The sequence below is a fragment of the Xenopus tropicalis genome, chromosome 6 (assembly GCF_000004195.4).
Source record: "Xenopus tropicalis strain Nigerian chromosome 6, UCB_Xtro_10.0, whole genome shotgun sequence".
Lineage (NCBI taxonomy): Eukaryota > Metazoa > Chordata > Amphibia > Anura > Pipidae > Xenopus > Xenopus tropicalis.
This window is the reverse complement of record NC_030682.2, coordinates 46,529,769-46,542,217: the sequence shown is the minus strand read 5'-3', so window position 1 is coordinate 46,542,217 and position 12,449 is coordinate 46,529,769. Positions and strand designations below refer to the sequence as shown.

Here is a 12,449-nt window from a genome sequence, read left to right as displayed (position 1 = left end):
GAGTTCCTTGGGTAAATTATTATAGCAAACTTTACTTTTCTTTAAGACATGTACCCCAGACTCCTCATTCCTTCTAGGGGTTAAATACTAGTACTGAGGATCTAAATTTGGCACTGCAGTTACACTGCTATTTGTTTACTTTGAAACTATGATTTGTAAAGAGCTCCTATTGGACATTTTTTACTGTTCAAACAATATTGCTTAATTGTAAGGACACAACTATGGATTCCCAGCCCCACCCACCACAACTCTCACCTACCTTGTGCCCCCTACACAAGTACATGTAATATGACATTGGATGGAGTAATACACGACATGTGCCAGGTGGGGGGTTCATACCAGCCCACCCTAATTGTGGGTCCTCCACAACCACAGTGTTTGCCCAACCTTGCCCTTTTATGCCCCTAGCTATGTCCCCAAGTGCACTTACAACTTTACCCAAAGCTGTCTGTTTCCAAGGTATATTTGTCTAGGCCCCCAGTAGAACATCAGCAAACTGACACTCTATCATAGTTTAGAAAGACCGCAATGGGGCCCAAACAGGTATGGGCTGGGGATTCAAAATAGGCACTGGTATTTCAGGTACACAGAGGCCCAAACACCAAGCACTCAGAAACGGTATATCCATTGCGTATTAATACCTAGCCTGTGTATAGTAAAATATATTTCACACTTATCGTGGTCTTGTGAAAATGCATTTATTTTGTGATCTAATAAGCATTGTTTGATGTGAGAAATGCCAAAAATGTAAGTGAGAAAAAAAATCTTAGTCAAAACAAGGCAGGTCCTATCACAGACCTAATCTTTTTTTAATAGCGGGAACTTCTCACTGCGCAGAGGGTTTTGTTGTTGTTTTTTTTTTTTTTGCTTTGGCCAGGATACATTTCCAAGCACAGCAAATAAACATAAAATACTTGCTAAGCTCTTTACTCTGTATGTTGATATTGGCAGAATTACCTCACTGCACAATCGGAATCCATACAGAGTAAATGATAGTGAGGGCCTTTCATTGCAGTAATTGTGCAGTTTAGTTCTGTGTGCAGAAACTCGAGAGTGAGATGTATCCTGCTGACAGCAAGTTAAATATTCTGTCCTCTTGAAATGAGGTAATCAATTCCATACATTTACACACAAGCTACTGCTACGGAGTGACACCGACCAGGCCTGTTGCTAAGCAGCCATTCCTCAGGGCATAGCCAGGAATTTCAATTTTCTCAATTCACCTCACCTTTCAACCTCCTGCTCTCGTCACACCACACTGGCACGTCTAGAAATATGAAGTCAGGGAGAAGTATTTAGTTTCATATAACCTTCACTTTGCAGAACCCTGCAATCCTCCCAGCGTTGCTTTTGTCTACATGTTAGAAAGGTTGAAGCCCTGTAAATGAGAATAACAGGAACTCTTAATGAGGAGCTGGATGGCCTTTTTGTTAATAAGTAAATGAAATCTCAGGATCAAGGAAGAATAACAGCGACTGTTTATCTTCTTACTTGCAGAGGTTACCTGACTATTTCTTGGAACATTTTCTAATGGAAGGATTCAAATTGCACTAGAAAAAGATTAGCTTGAAAAAGGAACTAAAATGTTCTGAAAGCTTGCTATGGTTATCTTAGTTAGCCAATAAAGGTATCACCTTTATACCACTTTTGTTATTTTTTTATTTCAAAAGGATTACCCTGTAAACATAGATCAACATTGCAAATGCAAGATGCACTTAGGCTAGGTTGTACTATTGAATTCTATATCTGAAACTATATTCTGAAACTCTGTACCCAAAGGCAAATGGACTGCATAATCATGCTCAGTACCCTAAACCCCTAGGTATATGTTTTATCCTTTCCTACAATAAGCTACTGAGAAGTTTTCTTATAGTATGAAATGCAGCAATGTCGTTAGGCAGCCAAGGAGGACTGTAATTATGAGAAACCTGCCACCTTTGAAAACCCTTAGATAAATATGATACTATGGATTGGCACAATCACATTGGTCAGATAGGCAGATGGGGTGTTCTATGTTGGATGTCACATATTACATTCCTCCTTAGTAATATTATTGTACACTATTATATTTACCTAACATTTTGCCTTTGCTGAGAAAAGTCTCAGGAACTGGGTAAAATATTCAGAAACAAAAGACCTCATACATTGGTGGACTGGACCACAAATTTCTCTCATTAAATGACATGTAAACCCAACATTTTACTACCATCTATATATGTTGGGCACATCTTCCCCACCCAAACCACACCATTTGTATTGCATATATCCCCTCTGTTCGCCTGCAACATCACAGTTTTCTAAAACAAATACAGGTATGGGATCCGTTATCCGGAAACCCATTACCCAGAAAGTTCTGAATTATGGAAAAGCCACCTGCCATAGACTTTAACTTTTTCTCTGTAAGAATAAAACAGTACCTTGTACTTGATCTCAACTAAGATATAATTAAACCTTATTGGAGGCAAAACAATCCTATTGGGTTTATTCAATATTTAAATGATTTTTAGCAGACTTAAGGTATGGAGATCCAAATTACAGAAAGATCCCTTATCTGGAAAACCCCGCGTCCAGAGCATTCTGGATAACAGGTCCCATACCTGTAGCAGCTTTCACCCAGCAGCCATTTTTCTCTCACATCTTCAGTGACATTTACATCTGCAAACAGCACATTTGCTCTGTAAAGTTCATGCAATGAAGAATATGGGCGAATATGGGCTTACATGGGCAGAACCTTTTTGATAAAAAGTCCTGTAATGGTTGAGCTGAACTCAGGACAGGGGGTTAGGAAAAAACACATGTTTCTCCAGCAGGGTGCACAGCTAGACAGAGTTTCTATGGAAACCAGCATTGCTATTTCTTCATTGGCTGGCAGACTGGAGGGTGTGTTTGGTAGAAGACCTGTGCTTAGTAGCCAACAGCCAAAGTAAATTTCTGATGGAGGGGGCCTAGTGGGTTTGAGGAGGAAAAGGAATCCTCTGTAATTAAGGGTATGCTACAGCCTTACTGTTAACCTTTGAACTACCGGAGTGGCGGAGGTTTATGTATAGAAAAATTTGACCAATCCAGTTGTTAGAAAATGTAAAAAATCAGCCTGTGAATGGTGCATTATCAAATGAGGGAGTAAAGAGGAGGCATACCTCCTGTTCACTTCCTGCTCTTCCGATAAGAATAATGTCAGGACAAAATATAGTTGTACCTATTGTAAGAAATAAGCCATCATTTAAGCCATCATAAAAATGAATTCATACATCTATTTAATAATCTAGGTTAGAATATAACATCACTGACCAAGAGACAGATGAATAAGACCTGTTTGGGCAGAGAGTTGTCAAAAACACTGATAACAACTGGAGTCTCTTAGATCAAAAGGGTTGTTTAGTATAAACAACAGATTCTGGGGAAATAGCCAGAAGCATCAGAGTAACCAGGTTAAACAGTTTGCCCTGAGGCAATGGAGATGTGACGTAACTATGATATCATCATAATGTGTAAACGAAGGCTGACTATATATTATGCAAAGAGCTGGTCATAAAATATGGTATGAGATCGAGCGATTATGGATCAAAAGCCTTCCTTTGCATATTGTGCGGGAAACATTTGTTACTAAAACAAGAAACTTGGATCCACTCGGGGTTCTGTTTCACCTGTTTAACCAGATGTTTTATGGGGGATGAGGCTCTAAACAGTATAAAAAGTGAGACCAAAATGCAGTCTGGAGTTCTGTTTTGGGGAACAGGCCTCTGTGTACAGGGTCTACCTCTAAACAGGAACTCTGCAGGCCGAGAGACTGAATTACTGTCCCAGGATTGGTAAATATTCTTCTGTCTTTTTGTCTCTGATGGGTTTAGTATTTTGTACTTAGTATTGTGTTTATTTATTAGGTTTTTGCTGTTTGTGGTATTTGGTTATAGTCTTTGACAGATAGTATTTGTTGGTTGAAGACTGTAAGTTAGTTTGCCTTTGTTAGTGATTATAATTTAGGGTTGTGTTGTTGGTTGTTTGGGGTATTTACGATTTACAATTTGTGAGTATTATATTGGTATAGAATTGTTTTTATGCTTTTTCCCTTTTGTAAGGGTGTGTAATATTTTTCATTCTTTTCATTGTCTGTATTAGTGTGTTTTTGATTTGTGCATAAATTATATTTCAATGAGTACTGTGATTTGATTGTCTTTCTTCGCCAAACCTCCCTTTTTAGAACCTATGGTTATATTATTATAGGCCAATATTAATATTTTATATGAATGTTAATATTGTCACTAATAATTATAATCCTACATATTTGGCGAGCCAGGCAGGAGGGGCAAGGCGTTGGTAGAAAGATATTTCAATAACTGTACTACTGTGCATCAAATCACATACTTTACATTTGCTGAAAAGTTTTAAGTTGTAAAGTTTTAAGTTTAAGTTTTAAGGTTTTAAGTGTTGTTACTAGTTCAGTCACAATGGAAGGGTTGTTGAAAAAGATTGCTAAGGTAAAAAACACTGAAGCCATTGTTAAGGTAATGCAGGGATCTACAGATCCATGGTTGCAGGCACAAGAATATGTTAATCAGGCTATAACTGATAAAAAACTAAACAAAGCTAAAAGTAAATATGCCCTTATTTTTGCTGCCCGTTGGATAGCGGAACAGCACAAAAATATAATGGGGCAGAAACAAGTTTTAGAAGAAAAAGTAAACCATTTAAATACCCTTGTAGAATCTTTTAGAATTTCAGCTCAAAATGCTGCTGCTATTGGAGTTGGCAATCAGCAAACTTTGGCTGAAAATAAAGAGTTGCGTAAAGAAAATGAATGGCTTATTGAAAGACTGAAGGATGCAGAGGGGGCAATTAGATCTCTTGCTGTATCTTCCAGCAGGGCAAAGGCTGATCATTCTCAATGTGAGGCTCAGATAAACCAGCTAAAAGTACAGTTAGGCAAGCAGAGTGCTATGGTTGCTGCATTCAATGTGCCTAGGTGTGAGGTGCCTGACTTTGAAGTTGAGCATGTGTATGTTACTGAATTAGATGTTGATGATGAACACGAGAGTTGTGAGGAAGATGTTAAAATGGCTCCAATCTCTACTGAGAGGCAGGTAGATGCCATGGGATTTACTGTGTCTGAGACAACTGTTTCTAAACCTTTATCCAGTACTGAGGTACAAGCATTTAGCAGGGAACTAGGGCATATAGAGCTTGGTGATGATCCTGTGGAGGTAAAGTTAAGGATTGAGCAGTTTGAAAAAGTGCATAAGAATTTAAATGCTAACACTGATGTGTTTGATATTATTGTTGCTTGTTTAAATAATGCCCTCAGGCACAGCTTGCCTTCTTTTGTGTTTTCAGAACCCAGAAGCAAGCAATCTTTAGTTGATGAATTGTTAAAAGCATTAGGGATTGAAGAATATGATCATCATGTGGCTTTTGGGAATTGTACTCAGAAAAGGGGAGAGTCAGTGCAAGGGTTTTCAGATAGGCTTTTTCAGTTATATAAATTGACACTGCCAAATGGAGCCCAAAGCAGTCAAAGTGATGATATATATAAACGTGCGTTAATCAACAGGGCTGCCAGTGATATAAGGAGACTAGTTGGCTTATCAGTGTCTACCCAAAACTCCTTCACTAAAATTTTGAATTGCTTCAAGAGGGCAGAAGCAATAATTAAAGAGCAAAATAAGTCTAATAGAGGTAGAGTTGCAGCTGTAGAAGGACCTGCCACAGTATTAAGGAGTCCCAGTGTTAAGCCCTCAAATATATCCAAAGGACCCTTTGTCAAGGGAGAACCCTTTAAATGTTTTTCATGTGGACAGATGGGTCATACCCGACCATATTGTACATATGTTAACGCAAAAGCACCTGAACCACCAGTTGCCCCCTCATACAGGGATTTAAGACTAGAAGTAGCAGAGATGAAGAGGGAGATGGAAAAAATGAGAGCAATACAAACTGCAAGTCATATTGTTGGTCCCAGTTCTTCTCAAAGTTTGAATTGCTCCGCAGTTTCCAATCACTCCTCTAATGTTTCTGCATAGGGAAGCGTTGCCTCCATTTCTGCTGTAGTGGAGTTCAGGAGAGATGGATGCAATCGCCCTATTATCACTGCTGCTGTGGAAGGAGGCCCACACCAGAAAATGCTGATTGATACTGGAGCCTCTATATCCATTTTACATACCAAACAACCACATAATCATCCTTTGTCAACAGGCAAAACCTTAAGTTTAAAAGCATTTCAGGGGTCTAATGCTATAGCCATAGAAGCCAAGAAAACAGGGTTGTGGATTGCAAATGAATGTTTTGATTTAAATGCATACTTAATGACTCTGCCTGATTCTGTCTCTATTCTAGGATCTGATTTCCTGGGGCAGCATGGAGTGGTAATTGACTACGCAAATGAAAAGATCTGGTTTCATGGTAAAGGAAAACATTGTATTATCTCTGACTTCCCTGCAGTATATGCAATAAAAAAGCCTGAAAGCTTTTCACTTCCGGAGCACAGTGATCCAAGGGTGTCACAGATAATACAAGAGTTTGAACATGTGTTTGCTAAACATAAGCACGACTGTGGTAAAATGCAGGGGGAGGAAGTTATTCCTGGAAGGGCTCATGAACCTCAAAAGCAGTACCCTCTTCCAAAAGACAGTGAGCCTTATATACAGCAAACGATTGAGGCTTTGTTAGAGCAAGGTGTATTGAGAGAATGTGAATCAGTAACTAATTCTCCTATATATCCCATACAGAAACCAGATGGCTCATGGAGACTTTGCCTGGATTATCGTAAGTTGAATTCTGTTACACCTGCCTGTGCACCAGTTGTCAGAGAAACCCCTACCCTTCTTTCCCAAATCCCTCCAAATGCCAAGGTATTTAGCTCTTTAGATATCTGCAATGGATTTTGGTCGATTCCAGTCGCAACAGAGTCTCAATATAAGTTTGCCTTTACTTGGAAAGATCGCCAGTACACGTGGAATCGGTTAGCCCAAGGCCTGCACAATAGCCCAACTATTTTCCACAAGCGTATGGCTGCCATGTTGTCACGGTTTTCCAAGCCAAGCACTATTCTACAGTACGTAGATGACCTTCTCCTCGCCACGGAAACGGAAGAGGAACATTTGACCCTTCTCCAGGAACTACTGAATCTACTGGGGGAGGCTGGACTCAAGGTAAACCCAAAGAAATGCCAGTTATTGCAGACCTCGCTGACTTTTCTAGGAGTAAACATTACACCAGAGGGCAAACTTCCGGACAAGCACAAAGTCGATATAATACAGAGACTCAATTTACCTGTGTCAAAGACTGCTTTACGGTCATTTTTGGGACTAGTTCAATATCAGAGAGACTTTATCCCATACTTTGCTGATGTTGCAAGGCCTCTATATGATCTTTTAAAGAAGGAGGTGGCAGACGATGATATTAGGGCACAGTGGAATGAAAGCCATACAGCGGCAGTAAATACTTTAAAGAAGGCTTTAATGGAAGCAACTGCTCTAATCACACCGGACTCATCCAAGGCTTTCCACTTGGAAGTCGCAGCTACGGATCAAGCTTTAGCAGCAGTGTTATGTCAGGAAAAACATGGGAAACTACGCCCGATTGCATATGGTTCTCGTGTACTTACTCCAGTTGAATCCAGATATACAGCATGTGAAAGACATTTGTTGGCTACATTTTGGGCATTACAACATTTCACATATATAACTGGACTGCAGGGAGTCACATTACACAGTTCACACACACCGCTAAATTTGCTACTGCGACCAGGAGAGACTTTTATTTCTTCTGCACGGCTGTCAAGGTGGTCTCTTATGTTAATGCAGCGAGATTTGGACATTACAGCCAAACAAACGACACTTCTTCCGGCTTTCCTATTGTACCAAGGCAAACCCCATGAATGTCCTCTCCCTCCTAACCTTTCCCTTCCTCCTAATCCTATCTCTGATACCTCAGTGCCAGGTATTGATGTATATTGCGATGGTTCTTCTTACCATGATCAAGGTAAGGCATATACAGGTTTTGCTGCAGTGTTTCCAGATGGGATAATAATGAATTACTGTAAAGTGCATTCTGCTCAATATGCTGAGTTAGCTGTAATTGCTTGTATTTTGGAAAAGTGTCCTGAATCAGGGATCAATATCCACAGTGATAGTGCATATGTGGTAAATACATTGACCATGCTGCCTTTGTATGTAACAAATGGGTTCAGATCCACAGATGGCAAACCTCTTGTGCATGCCAGTTTGTTAAGTTACATATGGAACTTGCTTCAGGAGAGAAATGCCCCTTGTGCTATTATTAAGGTCAGAGGTCATTCAAAAGGATCAATACATTCAGAGAAAAACAGTCAGGCAGATCAGTGTGCAAAAAGGGCTGCCAAGCAATCCGACATATGGGAACCCCCTAGTCTTCCCGAGGTTTCTGCGCTTAAAGTGACCACCCCAAATGATTTGGTATCACTTCAAAGGTCTTATATACCCTATGAGGTTGTGATAGAGTGGCATTTGGCAGGCAAACCAGCTCCTATGCCTACTGCATGGGCTGATTGTACTATTTTGGCCTCAGACCATTCTAGTGAACCATTGCTAATGTATCAACAGGATGTGAGTTTTCCTATAGTGTGTATTCCCCCAGATTGTGCTGAGGAATTCTTTCAAATTTTTCATACAACTATTCAAAAGTTAATGAGTTCTGTATGGTGGCCTTCAATTAAAGAGGATGTATATTTGAAATGTTCAAAATGTATTCCTTGTTTGCAAGTGAATCCCCCATCCTCTACTAATAGAGCATTTTTGAGATCGGCACCTCCTCCTGAAGGGCCATGGTCTCAAATTCAAATTGATTTCATTGGACCCCTCCCGAAAACGCCGGGTGGATATTCTCATTGTTTAGTGGTTGTGGATGTTTTTAGTAAATGGGTTGAAGCGTTCCCAACTAAGAATCAGAATGCTCTGACTGCAGCTAAGATATTGTTGTTTGAATTATTTTCGAGATGGGGATTGCCTCACGTTGTAGCCAGCGATAGAGGCTCAGCATTCACAGGCAAAGTGTTTCAACAGTTACAAAAATTGTTGGATATTAAGCATGAGCTACACATTGCGCATAGGCCACAGTCATCAGGAGCCGTTGAGAGGGGAAATCGTACTATAAAAACCATGTTAACGAAGTTTTGTGCAGGAAAACCCACAGCTTGGAAAGATATGTTACCATTGTGTTTAATGGCTATAAGGTCCACTCCTCACTCTACTACTGGAGTGAGCCCTTATCAGGCAATGACAGGGAGGTTAATGCGTACACCAGGTCATTTGTTGTTGCCCCTTACAAATCCTGTTTTACAAGGTGCAGCCACAGAGTCATGGGTTGGAAATATGGCTGATTATATTCAGCAGGTAAATCTGTTTGTGGCACAAAACGCTGGTCGCTCTAAAATGCAGATAAAGAAATATTTTGATAAGAAGGTGAGACCCTTTGAATATAATGTTGGAGATTCTGTAATGATTCGTGATTTTGGGAAAAGGGAGCATTCCTTTACACCATCTTGGAAAGGGCCTTTCAACATTATGGACAAAGCAAGTCCCTCCGTTTATCTTATCAAAATGACTCAAACCAGAGGCAAAACAATTCTGAAGTGGTACCATATCAACCAATTAAAAAGCACATAATGCTTCATCTTTTGCAGGAAAAAAAAAAAAAAAAAATTTTAACTCCACAGTTCTGCGAAAAGATGAAAAATGAGTGTCAGTTGCATAGTTCAAGTTTTTGTCTAATTGTTAATAAGATTTTGAACAAGATTTTGAAAATTAATGGCCATACCATGCACCCAGTCCCAGTTTACCATGAGAGTTTCTATTTCTCCCTTGACTCTGGATGTACGGATGCTCATGCAGCGGACTACTGAACATATTCTTCAAATGAAGCAAAGGACAAGACAAGCAAAGGAGGCAATTCCAGAACTTGTTGACACCACGTGGTGGGATCAAGTATATAATGCCTCTCAACATCCATTTTTCCACATAACTTTCAAAATATTGATTCTCATTCAGACTTTGATCCTAGTTTTTGGACTACTCTTGTTTTGGAGAATGAGAACCACTCTCAGGACGGTTGAAAATATTGTGTATCAACGGTTATAATATAGAGGGCTCTCTCTATGGATTTGTTCGCCCTCTAGGGGGGGATTTGTAAGAAATAAGCCATCATTTAAGCCATCATAAAAATGAATTCATACATCTATTTAATAATCTAGGTTAGAATATAACATCACTGACCAAGAGACAGATGAATAAGACCTGTTTGGGCAGAGAGTTGTCAAAAACACTGATAACAACTGGAGTCTCTTAGATCAAAAGGGTTGTTTAGTATAAACAACAGATTCTGGGGAAATAGCCAGAAGCATCAGAGTAACCAGGTTAAACAGTTTGCCCTGAGGCAATGGAGATGTGACGTAACTATGATATCATCATAATGTGTAAACGAAGGCTGACTATATATTATGCAAAGAGCTGGTCATAAAATATGGTATGAGATCGAGCGATTATGGATCAAAAGCCTTCCTTTGCATATTGTGCGGGAAACATTTGTTACTAAAACAAGAAACTTGGATCCACTCGGGGTTCTGTTTCACCTGTTTAACCAGATGTTTTATGGGGGATGAGGCTCTAAACAGTATAAAAAGTGAGACCAAAATGCAGTCTGGAGTTCTGTTTTGGGGAACAGGCCTCTGTGTACAGGGTCTACCTCTAAACAGGAACTCTGCAGGCCGAGAGACTGAATTACTGTCCCAGGATTGGTAAATATTCTTCTGTCTTTTTGTCTCTGATGGGTTTAGTATTTTGTACTTAGTATTGTGTTTATTTATTAGGTTTTTGCTGTTTGTGGTATTTGGTTATAGTCTTTGACAGATAGTATTTGTTGGTTGAAGACTGTAAGTTAGTTTGCCTTTGTTAGTGATTATAATTTAGGGTTGTGTTGTTGGTTGTTTGGGGTATTTACGATTTACAATTTGTGAGTATTATTTTGGTATAGAATTGTTTTTATGCTTTTTCCCTTTTGTAAGGGTGTGTAATATTTTTCATTCTTTTCATTGTCTGTATTAGTGTGTTTTTGATTTGTGCATAAATTATATTTCAATGAGTACTGTGATTTGATTGTCTTTCTTCGCCAAACCTCCCTTTTTAGAACCTATGGTTATATTATTATAGGCCAATATTAATATTTTATATGAATGTTAATATTGTCACTAATAATTATAATCCTACACTATGTACCTTGTACCTTTGGGGCAGATTCACTAAAGGTCGATAAAACAAGCGCTATTTATAGCATGCGTTAAAAATGTTATTGTTTCTTATTTTTTGCGACTTAACGCTCGATTCACTAAAAGGACAGGCGTCATAATTAAGACACAATAGGGTTGATTCACTAAAGGTTGATATTTTGAGCGCTATTTAAAGCATGCGGTAAAAATTTTATTGCGTCTAATTTTTCGCGTCAATGCACGATTCGCTAAAAGCATACTTGCGTTAATTTACACGCGATTGCATAGACTAATGCGATATTTAGCGCGTCTAAGTGTTTGTGAATCATGCGTTAGTATTATTTCTGTGCGCTAATTAACGCATGCGTTAAAATTAACGCATGTGGTAGCGCAAAATTTAATTCATTCAATATGCGACTTAACACATGCGATAATACTTTAGCGAATCGTGCGTTTTTTCGCGTCAATTTTAATGCAAAAAAAGCATGCGATATGCATTATCGCACTTTAGTGAATCAACCCTAATGTTGTTTGCGTTATTTAACTAGCAAAGAGCGTTTTTCTTGCGTTATTTCCCGCTGCACACAATATATTTTGCTGCGTTCTATATTTATGCACGTAATCATTACTTTCGGAAAACTACTGTTCTGAAAATGACCATTTCCCTGAAAACTGGAGGATGTATCACTCTAGGGCCAACACATACTTGAATAAATCCCACTGCAAAGTCCATATTGTGTTGCCAAAAGCTCACCAACCACAATTTTCTTTAAGTACCGCCTGCCCCAAGATGTTAATATTCATACAGACTAATAGATATTTATCATGTTTAACGCTTCATATGTGTTTCTGAATCATGCGTTAGTATTATTTCTATTCCCTAACTAACGCAATGCGAGGTAAATAACGTGAGGTAAATAACGCAGTGCGTTTTTTTGCGCATGCGATATGTGTCTTAGCGCATGTGAAATTACTTTGATGAATCAGAACTTAATTATTGCATGCTTTTTAACGCAAAAAAGCATGCGATAAGTGTTATCGACCTTTAGTGAATCGGCCCCTTTCTATACTATGGCCAATTTATAAGATCACATATGGGATTGACCTGTGTATGGCTGCCTTTAGCTACAGCAATATGAAATTAGTAGATTGGACTAGCACTGCCATGTCTTTTTAACAGTTATTCATTTAAAAAAGGTTTCAACATTGATTTAATCAG

General features: G+C 39.0%; 1 long non-coding RNA gene across 1 annotated transcript; it reads left to right on the top strand.

Annotated features, from left to right (window-relative positions):
• The first annotated feature begins 3,199 nt into the window (after window positions 1–3,199).
• Window positions 3,200–11,107, top strand: LOC116411464. The gene is made up of 2 exons (XR_004223111.1): window positions 3,200–3,809; window positions 9,861–11,107. It is a non-coding gene; the product is annotated as an uncharacterized LOC116411464 (long non-coding RNA).
• Window positions 11,108–12,449: the final 1,342 nt, after the last annotated feature.